Source organism: Pinus tabuliformis, chromosome 6, assembly GCF_031772625.1.
Source record: "Pinus tabuliformis cultivar Carrire ecotype Pingquan chromosome 6, CPIR1, whole genome shotgun sequence".
NCBI classification, from domain to species: Eukaryota; Viridiplantae; Streptophyta; class Pinopsida; order Pinales; family Pinaceae; genus Pinus; species Pinus tabuliformis.
Window position 1 is genome coordinate 1,736,924,607 of NC_142292.1, and position 19,878 is coordinate 1,736,944,484.

Genomic DNA, 19,878 nt, shown 5'->3' on the forward strand with positions numbered 1-19,878 from the left:
AGAAGGCTTGGAAAAACAACTTCCAGAGTTGAAATGGCACAAAGACAAGTATCACTGCCATAGCCAAAACCTAATCACTACAGAAGTTGTGAATTGTGATTACAAAGTAAGCAAATAAGCCTAAACACACAACATCGCTAATGAAGTCTGGGTAAAACACTAGATAAACGTCCAACAAAGCAAACCAGTACCTCTAAAAAAACCAAAAAGTGAAAAAACATGCAAGAAGAACCTAGACATGCACCAGAGTTTGACAGTTCTGTTGAGTGCTTTAACTAGGGATGTGACCACCGGGGACTATAGACAGGGTCATCAAAGAGGACACCTGCAAAAAAAAAAAAAAAAAAAAAAAACTAGTTCCAAACCTTGAGGAATGAGTAATTTAAATACTAAAGGCCATGTTACACTGCTATGGGCCCAAAATCTCAGACAGAGAAAACCATCTGGAAATTGTTGACTTGTTCTTGTAAACTTCCATGAGAACCAGGAAATCGTCCTTGATGCATTGGTTCCAATGTCCTATCTGAATCAAAATAACTTTAAGATTTCATGTAAATACTTATAAATCATGTAATATTTGAAGAAAATTCCTAAGTCAAACTGTAGCATTTGTTATATCTCATATTCCCAAGTGTTTCCTAAGAGACAAGTAGATCACACCGCCATAAATGAGCCTCGACTGAATCAAGTGCCCTCTGACTCAATCCACTGTAGTGCTGCAAGTTCAAACCAAGCAATGTTTCACCCATCTTTTCTATAAAATGCAAGCATTTATTCGTTATTTGCATACAACTTGATAAAGAAAGAATCTGTATAGGTTGTTGTCTTGCAGATAATAAAGAGACAATGCCATTATCTGTAATCCCACACTTTTCCAAATCTAAGTCCTGTAAAGCTAGACAAAGGTCAACAATAATCTTCAGACTCCGATCTGTCACCTTTCTACAACCATCTAGAATTAATTTCTGAAGGTTTTCTCCACATAAGTTGGCTATACCAAATATAGCCCAATCTGTAACTTGTACACACCCACTCAAGTTGACTTTCACAAAACTTGTGTTACTGTTCTCCAAGAGAGCAAGAAGACCATCATCAGATATTCGACAGCCCAATAAGATCAAGTTGTTGCAGTTGAGGGAAAGCTCTCCCTAACATGGCTAGGCATCCATTTCCAAAACCTGGACAGTACTGAATATTGAGAGATTTCAATGATTCACAGACTGGTATTGAGGTTGTGACCAATGAAGATTCCTTAATTCCCTCACATTTAATCAATGACAACACTTTTAACTTTCCACTGCAATTAGAAAGCACATCTATGAGACCACAACAAGATATCAACTTGCACTCCTCTATTTGAAAATTTTCAAGTGATATGGCAGCATGTGTAAATGCTCTCAAGCCATCATCAGTCAATGACTCACATTTTTGAATATATACTTGCTTCAAACTTATGCAACTTTGTCCAAATACCTCAATACTCACATCTGTCAGTCCTCAACAAGCAGTAACTGAAAGATGCTTTAGCTTCTGCAAACCCATTTGTTGTGGGGAAAAGTATCCAACACGGAATGACCCTATCCCACTCTAAGGGTGATAGTTCCTTAGCAACAGCTGAAGCAAAGCTATCTAAGGTTACTTCTTTATGACATGCAAAAGAGGAAAGGAAGAGATCCACTTACCGATGTCTTGCGCAAATGGTCGATCCAATCTTCTCTCTTTGCTGCTTGCTCGCAGCTCCTTGTCTTCTCACGGGCCCAGCTACACAAGATCCTGCAAACAAGACGAGAAAAGGAAACTACAAGAAGCATGCATTCATAATTGATTCAAGGATTAGCATAAATCAAATACGCAAGTAAGACAATACACCATTGAAACACATGCGAATAGAAGAACCTCAAATGCTTTATTAATGGAAGAAAGTAAGGTTCAGGTGGTGATACAACCATAAGAGGCCCAATCCAGCATCACCTTCCCGACGGAAAGAAATCTCCTCTTCACCTCCCTCAAGCAATCACCCAATACTCTCAACTGTAAACCAACAACAATTCTTTGCACAAAATTCCGGCCTCCAGATCCCATGGGATGAGATCCTTATATAGAGTTTTGGAGTGAAGATAAGTCAGCTTGATGTGTGACTGTTGTCCTCTTCAACCCTAGTTGTTCTTTAGTTCTTGAGTCCACTCAGAGATTCTACCTTCCACTTGGAGTTTTAGATCCTCTTTACTCATCATTAGGCGAATCTTCTGATCCAAGTGTCAATTTGGAAGCTTCCTGGGCACTGACACATTGAGGAAAGATTCCTCCACATGTCCAAATCCGCTCAGCGCAGGTAGCCTTTGATGAAGTTGACATTCAGCGCAAGTACACCATGGAGCAGTTGACATTCAGCGCAGATGCCCAGTGGAGCAGCTGCTTTGATCCAAAATTGACCTGTTTTTGAGTGTTTTTCAGTGGAGAACTGATCTGAAGTGCTGTGGTTTGCTGACCTTGTTCCTCTAGGGGTAGGAACAACATGTTTAGGGACTTTGGATCCCTCAGATTATTGACATTTCATGCTCTATGCTGTAAGGCACAAAAATGTCTATAACAGTTGCCCCCTAAAGTATGAGGTCGTTTATCGGGTGAAATGCTTTATTAGGAGGATCCGAAGTTCATTCAATCGTCGGGAGGTGACCTGTAACAAAATACAATACAATACATTATTTTTCATACTGCTTTCATGATCTAGCTAATGCGGGCATTTCCCATGCTCAGCTTTATAAATACATTTTCTGTACATAAACAGACGATCGTCTGATAGTAGACTGATAATTCTCTGCTTAAATTATCATCCTTTTAGTAGGATGATCATCTGCTGCACATGTCTATGTCTTTATCTCCTGAATATATATCGCAGCCCGGATGGATGAAACTAGATCTGGGGTCTTCAAACTTGTCCGATCTTCACTCTAAGTACAGGTCGATCCATGTGAGAATTTCTTGGAGTCGAACATGGAAAGACATCGCTTGATTACCAATAAATGATGTAAACTGTTAACAAGCGCGAGAGGAATCACCGATAATGATGATGACCCTCAAGGTACTGCAGCACAATTCACGTGTCATGAATATAGGATTTGGCGTCGAACACCACGCAAAGTCTCCCGGTCGAAGGTCATTAATGTATACCTGTCGCCGGAAGTGAGAAACTTGCCATTAAGGCATGCAAGCTTCAAAGTACTGAGGGGGTGTTCCTAGATCAACTTCTTGGATAATGAGCTGATGTCGACAAGAAGCGATCTGTCAAAGGAGGGCCTTAATGAATCCCACATCAGTGACACGGAACGGAGCTAGTAATTGTGATGATGGTGAAAACGATCTGTGAAATATGATTCAGGGTGGCGGTCATGAAAGGATGAAAGATGATGTATGGCAGTGGATGGGACCCGGTTGACACTCTCTGAATGACATCTCTTGAACATATAACGACACTGATGTGATGGATCGGTAGCATTACCCCAAATGTGGATGGTATGGCGAGACCATGGTGAAGGGACCGGTGAATGAAAACAACCCAACCCGATGTTTTTACGGAGGCAAAAGTGTCATGTTCAAGAGCGACTTGCTACCATTAAGCTTTGAGGTTCTCCCAATTTTTCCCCAGTCATTTCTGACCAGTACCTCTTTATTTTTGTCAAGCTTGAGGAGGATAACATATGCTTGTTCTATAACCTGCCCTTCGGGCAAGCCCATCGCTATGTTTTAACAAGCCTAGCGATAGGGAAAGTCGTTCTCGTCTAAAGACAAGTTTGTCGCTATTCAATATTTTTAACGAGCCCACAAAGACAACTCGGTCCTTTTCATTTTTAGAGAGTCTAAAAAGGTCCGTAAAGTTAACTCCAAAGGTCCTTTTTCGTCATCTAATCCCTTAAGTCCGAAAAAGTATAAAATAATACAGAAGGGATGAATGTTCGATATCTTTATCGAGCCGAACTAGACAAGCGCTCGATCTTTTTGTGCAATAATCCCTCAGGTCCAAAAAGATTAAAATTTAGAGGAGGGATAGCTCTTCCGGTCCTTTTAACGAGCTGGAAGGCCAAAACTCAGCAAACTTTTCATTTTTTACGAGTCAGTGAAAAGAGCTCAAAGAAGACTCGTATTTTGAGGAACGAGTGATAAACAGGGATAGCAGCAAATTCCAGGTACAGGTTGGAATTTTCCAATCACGGCAGTGTCATAAGGATGGCTAGGTGAAATCACTCTTCGCAGCTGTTCCTCAAAATAGGTAAACAATCAAGTGGATGTGAATGATCGGCCAAATGAAAAGTGGAGGTGACGGTGCAAACACGACCAAGGTTTTTATGGCTGATGAATTTACGGTCTCAAATGGTTATTCACCGGTTCATTTTTTCCGGATGAGCTTGAACTCTGGGGGAAGCTTGCTCACATGTGCATTTATTTTTTAACGAGCATGAATCTGTTGCTAAAACTGCTCGGTTTTGCGTTTATTTTTTAACGAGCATGAACTTTGCCAAAACTGCTCTTTTTATAAGATCAAATTCATATTTTACCATGACTAGCCTTTTCTTTTTCAGAGATAGTACTGTATCATCAATTGCTGCAACAAACTTAGTTAGCAATAGATATTATGAGGTAAAAATGCTAATATTTCACTTTGAACTACGTAAAAAGCAATTAAAAGATGTTTTTACCCCCAATTTTACCATTTCATTTGCATTTGGCTTGTTGGAGCTTTGGAGGTGCCTCTTCCTTTTGATTTTTCACCAGCTGATTTCGGGAGATTCTGTGGACGATTCTCAGCGCCGTCTGGACCAGGTAGGAGCTAAACCTTAGCTCTCTCTTTTCATGGTTTCATTTTCCAGTTTTGCGCCTGTTTTCTTGCCCCCATGAGCCCCTGGGGTTTCATTAGGGCGCTCTGCCATCAGCGCAGGTGCCTCATTCGAAACCTGCGTTGGGGTTCATGCTAATTAAGGGCATTTTGTCCCTCAACGCAGGTGGGACCCTTCTCTACCTGCGTTGGGCGCAGAAAAGCTTCTTTGTTGCACAATTTTTCATGGAAATTTTGCCATTTTCTCACCAAGTCAGGGATCTTACTCCTCCTCTTGTTTGTTTTGCAGAGTTTATTGGAGCAGAATGACTCTTACATGGCGAGAATGAGAGCATGAAGAGGAGGACATGATTGCCCTCCATGATCCTGTCACGGTGAACGCGCTGCGGAACTGTGGCTTGCTAAAATTCTTCCGCATTTCTAGCATGAGGGCACAGATACTTTTACTGCAGTACCTGCTTGATGCTTGGGATCCTATTAACCAGGTGTTCCAGATTAGGGGCAAGTCCATCCCCTTGACCATAGTGGACATTTACTTCTTGACTGGGTTGTCAAGGCGGGGTGCCCCCATTTCTTTGTCCGGTTCGGCCCGAGGGAGTGATTCCGTGAGAGACTATGTCCGTCAGTATTGTAGGGAAGGATCCCAGCCGAGCAGAGACGGCAAGGTTACTATCCGTGAGGTCACTGACAGGTCTCTCCGGTCCATTCTGTACACGATTTGTAGGATGGCCGGTAGTGCATCCCCTCATGTTGCCAACAGGTCTTATGTGCAGCATGCCCTGGAGTGTCTTCAGCCGAAAGTTTTTAACTGGTGTGATGCAGTACTGGTTCAGATGAAAGGCGAGTTGACCAAAGTAAAGGACGGGAAGCTAAAGAATTTTGGCTTTGGTTCAGTTCTGACTGCCTTCGCTTTGGAGAAGATACCCCTGATGCAACCTCAGTACATTGCACTCGACTTGCCTTCTCCCACTGAGCCACGCATGCAGAGGTGGGTTGACCACATGTCCAGACATGCAGGTCAATCTCAGATTACTTTTACTGACACCTTCTTTAGGTGGTTCGAGCGGCAGGATATGGCCTTTTCCGAGTATCCATATATTGGTATGGATTTCCGAGGTGATCCGGATTTGGTGCTACCGGATGGCGAGCAGTGGGGCGATCTTGTTAAAATCTCGACCTTATCATTGTTTACTGTTTCTTTATTTATAATGTCCTTGTGCTTTACTCTATCAAGACTCTAATCAAACTCATGTGTGCATGCAGATGTTGGTCCTGTCCGTCCAGCAGTTCGTCTGAGAGCTCCGGCCGCTGCCCCAGTAGGGGAGGCTCCTGGGAGAGCTATTCTCCGTGACCTTGACTTGGCCGAGACTCTTGCAGCTGTGCAGGAACAGGTCGAGGGTCTTACCCTTGGGATTCCGGATGTACGGATCGACGAGTTGCCTCTACGATTGCAGCGGCATACTGCTGGTGTTCCTAGACGATGGACTCGTCTTCTGCGCATGATTGCACAGGCCGTGGCATGCTATCATGAGCATCACTAGGCTAGGGTGCCCCCCAGCCGTTTTTGAGTTTTTTGGGGTCATATGACCGATTTTGTCTTGGTTACAGAACATTATATGTAAACCTTTAAACAGTTATATATATTTTTGATTTTCGGGGTTTATTCCAGTTTTTATGTGATCCATGTATGAAACATCAATGATGCTTCTCTTTTTATCAATTTTGCAAATGTCTATCTAACACATAGTTTGCTAATGAGTCGGTTAATGTGTTTAAGTTTCTGGAAATGTGTTGATATTGGCTAAAATCAAACTGTATTTCCAAGATTTTAACTCTTAGGAACTTGCGATAAATAGCTGGATTTCGGACAGAGTAGGTACCATTGAGTTGTAGTACCACGAGTTGTGAGTCTAACCTGACGACTAGCCGGCGTATGCCATGGGTGATGGCATCAGAGAGGAGCTCTATCAACGCGCTATACTCAGCGATGTTATTCGTTGATTGACCAATACATACCCCCCTGAAACTCACTAACTCGCCGCTTGGGTCAAAAATGGCCCATGCTGCAGAGGATAGGTTCCTTGAACTACGACTCGCTCCGTCGGCATATCCAACCCACGGTTCCAATGGATTTGACATCTGCAATAAGTGTAAAAAGCGGATTACTTAAACCGAAACAAACGCTCTAGCGAAAACAAAAATGTAACAAAAGCATACAGGTTACTATTAGGCATAGTAACGCTTAAGGTACAACCCGTTGCAGGGTTGCGCCAGTGGAATCCCGTCATAATCTACCAACTCGTAGGCTCCTTTTGCTAATACACTCTTAACAATATAAGGGCCCATCCATAAGGACTTAAATTTTCCAGCTCCCAATTTATCGGATTCTTGGTCATAAAGCAAGACCAAATCACCTTCTGAGAAGACACGAGGTTTGACATTTTTGTCGAACTGCGCCTTGACTTGTTTCTTATGGGCTTCGTTAGCCAAAGCGGCATCACGACGGGTTTCATCCAACTGGATTAACTCCAAGAAACGAGCCTCTTCTTCCGAAGTTCCGGGGAGGAGATCAATTGCGAGTTTAAGGGACGAAATTTCGCACTGGATTGGTAGGATTGCCTCCAGGCCATACACCAGTTGAAACGGTGTGAACCCAGTGGCATTCCTTACCGATGTTCGGTAGGCCCACAAAGCCGAGTACAGGATCAAATGCCATCTTCTTTTGTGAACCCCCACCATCCTTTGCAGCATGCGCTTCAGGACTTTGTTGATTGCTTCAACTTGTCCGTTAGCTTGCGGATAGTACGGAGTAGAGCTGTCGTGAGACAATCCTAGTTTGGCAGTTAATTCAACCATCATGTGATTGCAAAAATGCGATCCATGATCTGTTACTATGGCCTGTGGTATGCCGAATCTGGAGACTACATGATTAAAAAAGAAAAGGGCTGCTGTTTCACCAGTGTTATCCAATGTAGGCATCGCCTCGGCCCATTTGGTAAAATAGTCAACTGCGACTATAATATACCCATGCCCCCCGGTCGAGGTGGGGTTACATTGCATGAAATCGATGCCCCATTTGGCGAAAGGTCCCACAGCTATTATTGGCTGTAAAGGAGCGGGGGGTCTTCTGGTTTTGCTATCAAAAATCTGACATGCATGGCAACTTCTGACTGCGGTTATGCAATCTTTGAACATGGTTGGCCAGAAGTATCCTGCTCGTAAGATTCTTTGTGCTGTAGCATATCCAGATTGATGCCCCCCACAGGTGCCTGAATGACATTCATTCAGGGCTTTTTCGGCCTCCTCATGGGTGAGGCACCTTCTCAGAACCGTATCGACACCACGACGGTAAAGTGTATCACCGACGATCATGTAGTCTTTTTCTTGGTATCGAATGCGTTTTTGTTCTTAGTGAGAGGTGTCTGGCTGAAACTTTTGGGTTTGGAGATAAACTATTATATCTCCATACCACTCATCACTTGCTGATATCAGAAACAAACTTTCGTCCACGATCGATTCTTTGGACGTTTCATCGTTGGACGATGATGGGAGATCGCATAATAATTCTGCGAAAACTAAAGCTTTCTTTGATTTGGATTTCACAAATTCCAGATCAAACTCTTGAAGGATAGCTATCCACTTTGAATATTTGCCCCCAAGCAACTGTCGCGACAGTATATAAGTCATGGGGTTGCAATCTGACAATACGGTGGTCTTCCTGAAGAGGACATAATGCCGAAATCTTTGTATCGCTTGAACAGCAGCAAGTGCTAGCTTTTCAACATGAGAATATTTACTTTCCGTATCATTTAAGTTTTTACTTAAATAATATATAGGGTGTTCAATTCCGTCGACTTCTTGAACTAAAACCATTGCAATGGTCGTATCTGCTGCAGCCAGATACAGGTTGAAGTCTCTTTGATAGTTCGGGGCGTACATTAATGATGCTTTTACTAGCGCTTCTTTCAGAGCATCAAAGGAAGCTTGCGCAACCTGGTCCCAGACGAAAGGTACATCCTTTTTCAAGAGACGGGTATAACCTTTAGCAAGTTCTGCGTAATTTGGAATGAACCTCCTCAGAAAGTTTGCTTTCCCTTGGAGTTTCTGAATCTGAATCTGAAGTGGAGGCAAATTAATGATTGCCTGCACTTTGCAAGGGTCGAGATGAATCCCATCCTTGGAGACTATGAAGCCAAGTAAACGACCAGAACCGACGCAAAACACACATTTGTGTGGATTGAGCCTTATCTTGTAGTGTCGGCAACGTAGAAATATCGCTCTTAAATGTTGCGGATGATCAGTCCGTTTCTGCGAATGAGCCGGAAGATCGTCGAGATAAGGTTGAACGATGTTCTTGATGTCATGGAAAGCATAATTCATTACTCTCTGAAACGTCGCTCCTGCGTTCTTTAAACCAAAGGGTAATTTTCGATAAGCGAATGTGCCCCACGGACAAATAAATACAGTCTTTGACTGGTCCTGTGGGCGGATATTAATTTGATTATACCCAGAAAATCCGTCCATAAAAGAAAAGATTTCACATCCGGCGCATTCATCAATTATCTGGTCGATGAAGGGTGTAGGGTAGTTGTCCTTTGGACAAGCTTGATTCACATCCCTATAGTCGACGCACACTCGTATTGTTCCCTGTTTTTTCATCACGGGGACAATATTCGATACCCAATCGGTCAGAGGAACCGGATAGACGAAACCAGCATGGAGGAGTTTTTCAACTTCTGCCTTAATGGCAGCGGCTTTCTTGGGGTGCACCTGCCGAAGCCGTTGTCTTACTGGTTTGACATCAGGATACATCTTAATTTCATGTTCAACGATACTCGAGTCAATGCCTGGCATTTCATCATACGACCAAGCAAAGACATCTCTAAATTCGCGGAAAAGAGCTTTATATATTTCCTGTTCTGAAGGGGAACAACCTTTGCCGACATAAATATTCTCTACAATGTCTGTTTTGATCGAGATATTTATGGCTATGGTCTCTTCTATATTGGATAGGTTTCTCTCGGAATCCACTGTATTTACAGTATTTGTTAGGAATTCAAATACTGAAGGGTGATATAGGTCGCCTTGAGTATCTTCCAGAGGAAGGGAACGATGGTGGTTATCATCCCATGGTGCCCCCTCAATCAACATTGACTGCAGGATTCCTTCGTCACTTGCATGCACTCGTGACCAAGGATCCAAAGGGGTACCACATTCTCCTGACCTGTCTACCCAAACGCTTGACGAGCGTTGATTTGGGCTCGCCTCCCATGCCTGAAATATTGATTGCTACAATATTTCGATTGGGCTCGGGCGCAAAACCATTGCACGATCCATGATGACTTTGTCTTTTGCGACTTTCGTGGAAGATATCATGTTGCAGGTTGCTACCAACGGTACATTTCCTATGTACATAGGGTTCGGTAGCGAGAAAGTCCCCATCATCGTGGGGTCTTTCAACAGGCCTACTCCGATATCTTGGATTGAATTGTCGTTCTCATGGATCATGGGAATGCTTCCCGTAACTTGTGAACCATTAAGGAGGAAGTTCTGTTGGTCGACGACCGTAATCCCTCCTTCAAACGGGAATGCGATCTTCCTAAAATAAGTCGACACGACAGCTGCCATGGCATAAATCCATGGTCTTCCCAGTAGGATGTTGTAATCCAGATTTCCATCTATGACTTCAACATCAATCTCTACTGTTTTTCCACCTAGTTCAACCTTCAAGTTACTTAGAATACCGTAAGGGGTATATGTCCTACCGTCGAATGCTTTTAGTGTTGTCGAAGATCTTGACAAGGTTGGCGACCCTAATGTTTTCCAGCAACTCATCGACATAATACATGTAGATGCCCCCTCATCAATAATTGTTCAATGAACAGTTTTGTTGAGGGCTTTCACTTGAATAAGGAAAGCTAGTTGAGCTGGTAACTGAGGGTCATATCCTTTGTGATCAAAGGACACAAGATTGGAATCCTTAGGATCAACCCCCCTATTGCCGATAACAACGCTTGCCTTTGGGATGGACAATTTTGTAGTACCTCTAGAGTCGACATAGCGGATGGCGATTGGGCCAAATCTTCTACTATGTTATAATGCTGCGCCGCTCTGGCGCGAGGATTAAAGGTCGACTTGTGCACTACACCCTTAGGCGGTTTTATCGTTAACTCTGGCATTATGGGTGGGACAACTTCTGTCGAAGTCGCTGTCGAACTACTAGGTTGATCTTTACCTTTTTCGTTTGACAGTTGCGGATTCCCGTAATCTTTGTTCCTTGTCGAAATCAAAGCATCATTCTGCTGCTTGGAGATCGATAACATTAGCACTTGTGACGGGGAAGCATTTCCACTATCAACCATATTTTGACCTGGACTGGGAAATGGATCTGTCAACACAGCTGGGTTCTTTGGACTTTTAAAGAATCTCTTGAGCTCAGCTTTGTATGGACAATCTGTTGTCTTGTGATCTTCGTCACATATCATACAGGGCCATTTCTTTTTCCCTTTCTCAGGAGGGTTTGAAGAAGTTTTTTCAGGTGACTGATCGCCCTGTTGCTTCTTCTTCCCTTTGTTTTGCTTCTTCTTGCTTCCTGGTTGATTGGTTTCTTTGCCTTTATCTGCTGATATGGCATTTACTTCCGAAGCAAGAATCTCTTCATGGGCATTTTGATCTGAAGTCTTACGGGCTTTCTGGGATGAAGCCCTTTTTGATTTCGCGCTTGCAGTGCCAATCATGCCATCTCCGGCATGAGAGTCAATATTCGATTTAGGAGGTGGAGGAATTGAAAATTCAGGTCTAGGAGCGTCAGGTATTTTGTCGTAGAGCGTGCCAGACTGAGTATATACTAAGTCTAAATATTGAGCATGAGCGATGACTTGCTCCTCTGTTACGACTCCCCCCTTGGCCACATCTTCCGTTATAGCCGGGAGTAATGACTTTATAAACCATTCAGCTAATAGCTGATCAGGAACGTATGTTTTCACCATCCTACGACGGCGACGCCACTCATGTATATGATCTGATATGTGAGTAGTTGTCGTCTGTTTGAAGTTGGTCAGTATCTCGGTTCCTGTTTCATACCTGATTGGTAATTGAAAATGGGTTAAGAAATTTGTGGCTAAGGAGCTGAAATTGTCGAAAGAGGCCCTTGGCAATTCTATATACCATTTGGCCACCGGACCTGTCAATGTCCTCTGGAAGAGGCGAAGTCTTATCGAATCATCGTTCAGAGTGTTCGACGAACACCACAGATGAAAAGTCATGACGTGATTCGACGGGTCTTCACCTGGATTTCCATTGAATTTAGGAATGTCGGAGGGAAGTTTGTGAGGAATCGCTGGCCACCAAGGGGCATAAGCAATCGGATCGTTCGTCAACCGATGTAAATCGGGTAACTCTAGAGTTGCCACGAATGGCAGCTGTTGACTCAGATTAGGCGAAGCGTACCCAGGATACGATGGGATCGCCTGAGCAGTTGGTCTTTGCATACCGGCATAATGTAATTGATGCTGGTATGATTGATACGGTTGGTGGACTACCCCACTGTAAAGTGGTTGGTTTAGACCGTTTTGGATATACGGTTGTCCACTGTTCGCAAAAATCTGCTGCTCGGTACCTTGGTACCCTTGCTGGAATTGCGGTTGTTGATACTGCACCAACCATGGTTGTGACACCATGGGTTGTTGTGCTATACTAACCACTGGACCAAGATGAGGGGTAATGGTACCCGTTTGTGCTTGTGCCGCCCCGTCAGCTGGCGATTGTGGTCGAGTCGCAGGGTCAAAGGGCTGTTGCATCACAACCTGAGGAAACTGAGGTTGACATACAACAGGCATCGTTTGAACTTGCGACACGGTTACAATTGCTGGTGTCGTCGGGATGTTCGTCACAGGCATTTGTTGTTGCATAGAATACACAACTCTTGGTTGCTGGGGTAGCATAGGTATCCAACAACTTGTAGTTATTCCAGTATAACCTGAATATGGTTGTGAACTCCCGTATGGGTAACCTCCCGGAGGGGGTAACGAAAAAGCATATTGCCCCCCATACGGTGGCGGTCCGGAACTGAAAGGATTTATCAAACCTTGAGGACCGGATTGCCCAAACTTATTTCCGAAAGGATCAATTTGTTGAGTTCCAACATAGGAGTTACCGGGTATTATCCCGGGAGAACAAACAGGAACAGACCATACTGTCGTCATGGCCCCCGAAGGGGTTCTCTCTAGCTGTTGAGAGCTGGGAACAGATGGTATGCCGGCGAACATTGTCGGAGTGACTGCAGGGGGTTCTGCTGTCGCTGTGTCATTTGGCACAGTCCTAGATGTTGACGGTTGTTCAGACATTTTGAGTCTATCCAGTAGATTGCCTAGTGATCCTTCAGGAACCTCCCTGGGTGATAGGCTAGCTTCTGATGCAGAAGGAAATAGAGTGATCCCTGCTCCAAAACGGGTTGGAGTAGTTGCTTGCGGATCTTCTACAATTTCCTCTATTGCGATCAGACCAGGTGGAAGGGGAAGACCGTCAGGTCCGTAAAATATTTCTGGTGCCGAAGAAGGGGTTGTTTCGACAGCGACAGTTGTTTGAGGAGCAAGACTCTCTGAACCGATCACCGATGGAACCGACTCAGTAACACAAGTATTTGCTCTCAGACTAGGATCAGTGTTACCGTCCTTCTGGGGCTGTTGAACTTCTTCAATAAGGGCAGGGTTTCCAGAAATGTTTGGAGTAACCGGAACCTCAGATGTCGTTGGAACACTTGTTCTAACTGTGACAGGAGATTTGGAACCAGTTGAACGAGCCCGCTTTGCCCGGGTTGTTTTCGATTCCGGAGACAAAGACGGTCGACTCGTAAGCCTCCGCGAATGACGGGTCATCGATTGACTTTCTTCCACGATTGTGGATTACTTGATCAACCAACAATACACAGGGTAAAATGTATTTTCGAATTGAATTAATTTTAGACGCTTTTAAGACACAACTTGCTTTTTCACTTTTTAAGAGTCGAGAAAAAGCTAAAGATGACTCTAGTCTCCTTCGATGTATTAACGAGCCCGAAGTGACAAATGCTCGGATGGACTTTTTCAGTTATAGAGTTTGAAAAAGGCCAAAAGAAACTACTCTGGAGTTCTAGGCAGAGGGTGTGCCAAACCTTTCGCGAAACCACAGAATACGTTTTACGGTACGAGTGGTCGATCTTCGTGAATGCTGTGTTCACTACATCGCGATCAGTAGGGCGGCCGACATGGCTTCCTATGGATAAAGGCTTTGTTCCTATAGGGGTCTCCCAATATACGCGACGGTACGCGGGAGCACAAATCCGTATTAGTGCTATCGTCCCTCAGGAGGAATCACCCACCTTCGTAGAGATCGACAGTCACTATGTTTAACGACGCGGGAACACGTCTCTACCCAGACCTCTACTGTGTTTCGTTATGTTTCAAAGCGTTGTTATGTAAATTCAGTTCGTTTTAGGTTGATCTTGCTTAGCAGTTTGCCTTTATGGATCACCACGTGATATATGATACAACTCCTAAATGCAGTCTAAGAATGATAAGCAAGCTTTTTCAATTCTTTCAACTTATGAAAATCTTAACTACTGAGGGAAAAGAAAGACATCATCTTTTCAAACAGATCATAGAGCACACACTGATGCACTATTCCTAAATCGACATGCAAACTGTCAAAATGCACATGCACAATGCAAGTATTTCTTTTCTTCTTTCTTAATGTTGATGTATTACAAAAAGAAAGCTGTTGTGTGATTTCGAATTCAATTTCAAGTGAAAGCAAACAAGTTTTGTCCAATAATCAAAAGAACACCTTAAGATTCACTCGTTTCGACACAAGAAATACTGAAATTCGAACCATATAACGAAAGCAAATGCTCAAGCAGCTATGAACAGCAATAAACTAGCTCTTAGAATCACAACGACACTTTATCACAGGTCTAGATTCAAGAGGCCACAGCAAGACTAGTTCACTTTCGTTATGGGAAACTGTAAATGAATATAAGAAATACAACAAGAACAATCACAATTTCTTCATACAACTGAGGCGGAATGATGGCAAAGAAAGATAGTTTCAGATGGGTATACAGGTTGACAACAGGCTGCAAAAACAATACTGAAAACTGGGCAACAGAAAGCAGGGAACCCCAGTTGCACAATGCAAGACTGGATCAGCGCAGGTAGAACACTGTCAGTTTGACATTCAGCGCAGGTAGCCCCTTCGGGACCTGCGTTGCAGCGCAGGTAGCCTTCACTGCAGCTGCACTGAAGAGAAAACTCTCGTCTCTCTTTGGTTCCGGGTCACAGATTGCTCAAAAATAAATGGTTTTTGGCCAAATCAGAGGCTATCAGTCAAGTATACACTAGAGGATGATTAAAGGAAGTTGAACACTATCACAAAGAGCTAATAAGAGTCCTTGTGGATCAGCTCTTCAAATCATAAACATGCCCAGAACTGAGCTAGAGTAGCTGCCCTCCACTTTGCCTTCGAATGATTCGAATGCAGTTCGATTCGGTACTCCCTTTGTTTAAGAAATGAATAGCACAAAACACAAGCTACCAACAAGACACGATCCCCAGTGGAGTCGCCAGTCTGTTGTGGGGAAAAGTATCCAACACGGAATGACCCTATCCCACTCTAAGGGTGATAGTTCCTTAGCAACAGCCGAAGCAAAGCTATCTAAGGTTACTTCTTTATGACATGCAAAAGAGGAAAGGAAGAGATCCACTTACCGATGTCTTGCGCAAATGGTCGATCCAATCTTCTCTCTTTGCTGCTTGCTCGCAGCTCCTTGTCTTCTCACGGGCCCAGCTACACAAGATCCTGCAAACAAGACGAGAAAAGGAAACTACAAGAAGCATGCATTCATAATTGATTCAAGGATTATCATAAATCAAATACGCAAGTAAGACAATACACCATTGAAACACATGCGAATAGAAGAACCTCAAATGCTTTATTAATGGAAGAAAGTAAGGTTCAGGCGGTGATACAACCATAAGAGGCCCAATCCAGCATCACCTTCCCGACGGAAAGAAATCTCCTCTTCACCTCCCTCAAGCAATCACCCAATACTCTCAACTGTAAACCAACAGCAATTCTTTGCACAAAATTCCGGCCTCCAGATCCCATGGGATGAGATCCTTATATAGAGTTTTGGAGTGAAGATAAGTCAGCTTGATGTGTGACTATTGTCCTCTTCAACCCCAGTTGTTCTTTAGTTCTTGAGTCCACTCAGAGATTCTACCTTCCACTTGGAGTTTTATAACCTCTTTACTCATCATTAGGCGAATCTTCTGATCCAAGTGTCAATTTGGAAGCTTCCTGGGCACTGACACATTGAGGAAAGATTCCTCCACATGTCCAAATCCGCTCAGCGCAGGTAGCCTTTGATGAAGTTGACATTCAGCGCAGGTACACCATGGAGCAGTTGACATTCAGCGCAGATGCCCAGTGGAGCAGCTGCTTTGATCCAAAATTGACCTGTTTTTGAGTGTTTTTCAGTGGAGAACTGATCTGAAGTGCTGTAGTTTGCTGACCTTGTTCCTCTAGGGGTAGGAACAACATGTTTAGGGACTTTGGATCCCTCAGATTATTGACATTTCATGCTCTATGCTGTAAGGCACAAAAATGTCTATAACACCATTGTATTCCCCATACTCAAGAAGCCCTTCTCTGTGACATTAAATAGGTTCTCAAGTGACAGATCAGTTAAAAATTTACCATAATGCCCAACTGCAACAACAATAATATTAGTTAATCTTAAAGCCTGCAACTTTAACTTCATCACGTTTTGGTATTGGACAGAATTGTAATAACCCCTTCATCACTGACAAGGAAGTAGTCATTGATACTCAATGATTGAAGTCGGACACAGTTCTGTCCAATTTCTTTTAGGGACTTATTTCCCACCTGGGGGCATGATTCTAGATTAAGGGTCAATAAGTTTGGACAGTTCACAGCAACAGATTCCAAACCTTTGTCTCCTATCCATGGGCACTTGCACAAATCAAGTTTCTCCAATAACTTATAGCCCTTCGCTATTGCAGCTAGCCCTGCATCACCAACTGATGGGCAGTTCCAAAGACTCAAAACTCTCAGAGCTGGAAGCCAAGGCCAATAGCACAGAGGCCTATATTGGTAATCCCTCGACACAAGATGGAACCACGAACTAGAAGTTTGCCCAAGCCTCCATGGTCGCCTGCACAGACAACAACTGCAGCAAGCCTAATATCAGTAGGTTGTGCACAAAGTAGGTTGAGCACCCACTGGGGCACAAATCTCAAGGGGTCTAAGCATCTTTGGGCTGCTAAAATTTAATGGCACAGGGAGTCGAGGGCTAACAAGGCTACTCAAACCCAGAAGATTGCTCAGATTATTATTGTTGTTGTTGGTGTTGTGATTATTGCTAGCAAACAATCCGGTGTCCGAGAGATTCAGGTTGCTCGTGGGCATCATTCTGGGGCTCAGATTGGAGGTACCACTACCACCCATCTGGCTGTGTGGGCTACTGAGATTAGGCGTCGGGGTAGCAGCATTTGTGCGGGGACTCAAACCTGCGAAGCTGGGACTCAACAGCCTCCCATAGAAGTAGCTCTTGTTGCTATTGTTGCTACTGGCATTGTTGCTGCTCACCAACCCCTCACAGGCTAACTCCTGGAAGGGACTCGAACCTGCAACGTCGGGGAGCTGGGGAGCATGGTGATGATGAAGATGATGCTGATGATGGTGGCTCCCCCCAGCTAGAAAAGACTGGACCTGCGAAGGGTCCAGGTTGAAAATCGAAGTGGGCGACGATGAACAAGAATTCATGGCGTGTTGTAACAGCATATTGGGAGGCTCGGGATTCGGATTGACCAGAGATGAATATCATCAAATTTATCATATCTATTTTGAAATAGGGGCCCTCAGGATGGCTGTTAGCATTTATTCATACTGGCAGTAGTTATATCATTATTGTTAGTAATTTTGTGAGAAGTAAACCATTCTTCTGCATCCAACATTGCCTTGAACGTTCGCAAATTAAAATTCTCATCGTTGTTGCAATGGAGATCTGTGGCATCTTCCAGACCCCACATGCTACCATTCACATTCATTCTCGACAACATTTTTATCCCCAATCAATCCTAAATGTTGTCAATCTATATCTATATATATAACTCACTAGTGTTCTATATATCGATTAATTATGGTGACAGCTACCATATATGATTTAGCTTTTATATGCAAGAACCGATTAGTATGAAGCTTTTGGATGCATATTCCAGCGAAATCTAATGTCTCTCAGCCATTTCTAGTCCCTAAGATTCAATCCTGTGCCATCTAAAGAGCTGGAAAGCCTGTTTCTTCTACTCAGAACTCGCTCTTTCGGTCTTCAAGACAAACCTGTAGTAGGCATTGCATCTGTAACATCCAAAATGCCAATATCAGTTATGGAATTGCTTAAGCTAAAATGTTGTATCAAGTTATCAACAACTGCTATGAATATACTTACATGGTGAGAGATTGGTAGTATTAATGTATGACTCATTTAAAATTTTATACTAAAGTATTGGGCCGAGCTCAACATAGAATTCCCATAGTCTAATGGATTGTGTGTAAGCATGGGGCTCAAATCTATATGAAAGGTTGTCATTAATGGGAAGTATAAATTGTGGGTTTAGTGGGCTTGGGTCCAGATTTTAAACTTGGCTTTGATACCATGTGTAAGAGCCCTATCCTAGGGTCTTCTAATAGATCTATTTTTCTAGAATTTACATGCAACCAGAGGCAATAATCTACTTTCTTACAAGGCTTTTAAACAATGAAAATTTTACCCCTTTACATCTTAATCCTTATAACTTATAGTGAACATTCCATTTTAATAAATTTACATGAATAATCTATAGAGGAATACCTGTACCGGTGGCTGGTGGAGATCCCTGTGAGTTGTTGCTCCTGCTGAACGCTCCTCTTGACTAACCCAACTGGATTTACCTCCCAGCCAACTAGGAAATAATTCCTAGCCCAGGAAACCTCCACAGGTTTCCTAGCCCTCCGAGCCCAAGTCCAACTAGATGTAGTGTGTGTGTCCAAGATGAATGATCCAGACCAAGATGAACAATATTTCCCTCCTCTCAACAACCCAAGAAACCTCCACAAGTTCCTAAGGTCTCCAAAAATCACAACAAATCCTAAAATCACCACCAACCCCAAAATCATAAGCAAGACCCAACCTCCCCTTTTCTCCCTTCCCCCTTCCCTTTTTATACCCTCCCTCTCTTCTCCATCTCAACCACCTCTCATTAATGTCATTAACTTCTCATCCATCCTTACAGTTGACTTCTCTTCTCCCAAGTAAAGCTGGGAGTACATTTGGAAATGTGACATGAATATAAAATTGGGAAATTAATGGGAGAGGACCATGTCTTCTCCCAAGTAAATCTGAAAGTACATTTGGGAATGTGAGATATAATATATATATATAATTAAATGGAGAGGACTATGTCTTCTCCCAAGTAAATGTGAGGGTACATTGGGGAATGTGAGATGTAACTAAATGGAGAGGACCATGTCTTCTCCCTAATAAATGTGAGGGTACATTGGGGAATGTGAGATGAATATATATATTATTTGAAATAATGGAAGGAGACCATATCCTACCTAAGATTCAATTTGAAAAGGTAAGTTGGGAATTTGAATAATAGAAATCGTGAATTTTATATTAGACCAATGTTTCTCAATATTGTCAGATAATGTAAACATTAATAAAATTTGCAGGATAAGGTTTAAGTGGGCCATTACATGGTGGTTGTGAGATCTACATATTGAGGATTGATCTCATATTGTTGTAACCTCTTTCCCTCTATCAAATTTAAGTTGTATGAATAAATATAAGGGGGAGAACCATCCATATTAATAATATAAATATAAAGGAATATAGTTATATCAGTGAAGAGGCTGAGGAGGAAGATCATTGTATAGAAGATCGTACTCTATAATTTCTTAATGCTAAAATAAAAAGCCCTTTGCTGCTAATTGTGAAGAGAGATATGTAG

General features: G+C 43.0%; 2 pseudogenes; both read right to left on the bottom strand.

Moving 5' to 3' along the window:
* Nucleotides 1–312: 312 nt before the first annotated feature.
* LOC149265832 (EIN3-binding F-box protein 2-like) lies at nt 313–17,073 on the bottom strand (annotated as a pseudogene).
* A 1-nt stretch (nt 17,074) lies between these two features.
* LOC149265833 (uncharacterized) lies at nt 17,075–17,949 on the bottom strand (annotated as a pseudogene).
* Nucleotides 17,950–19,878: the final 1,929 nt, after the last annotated feature.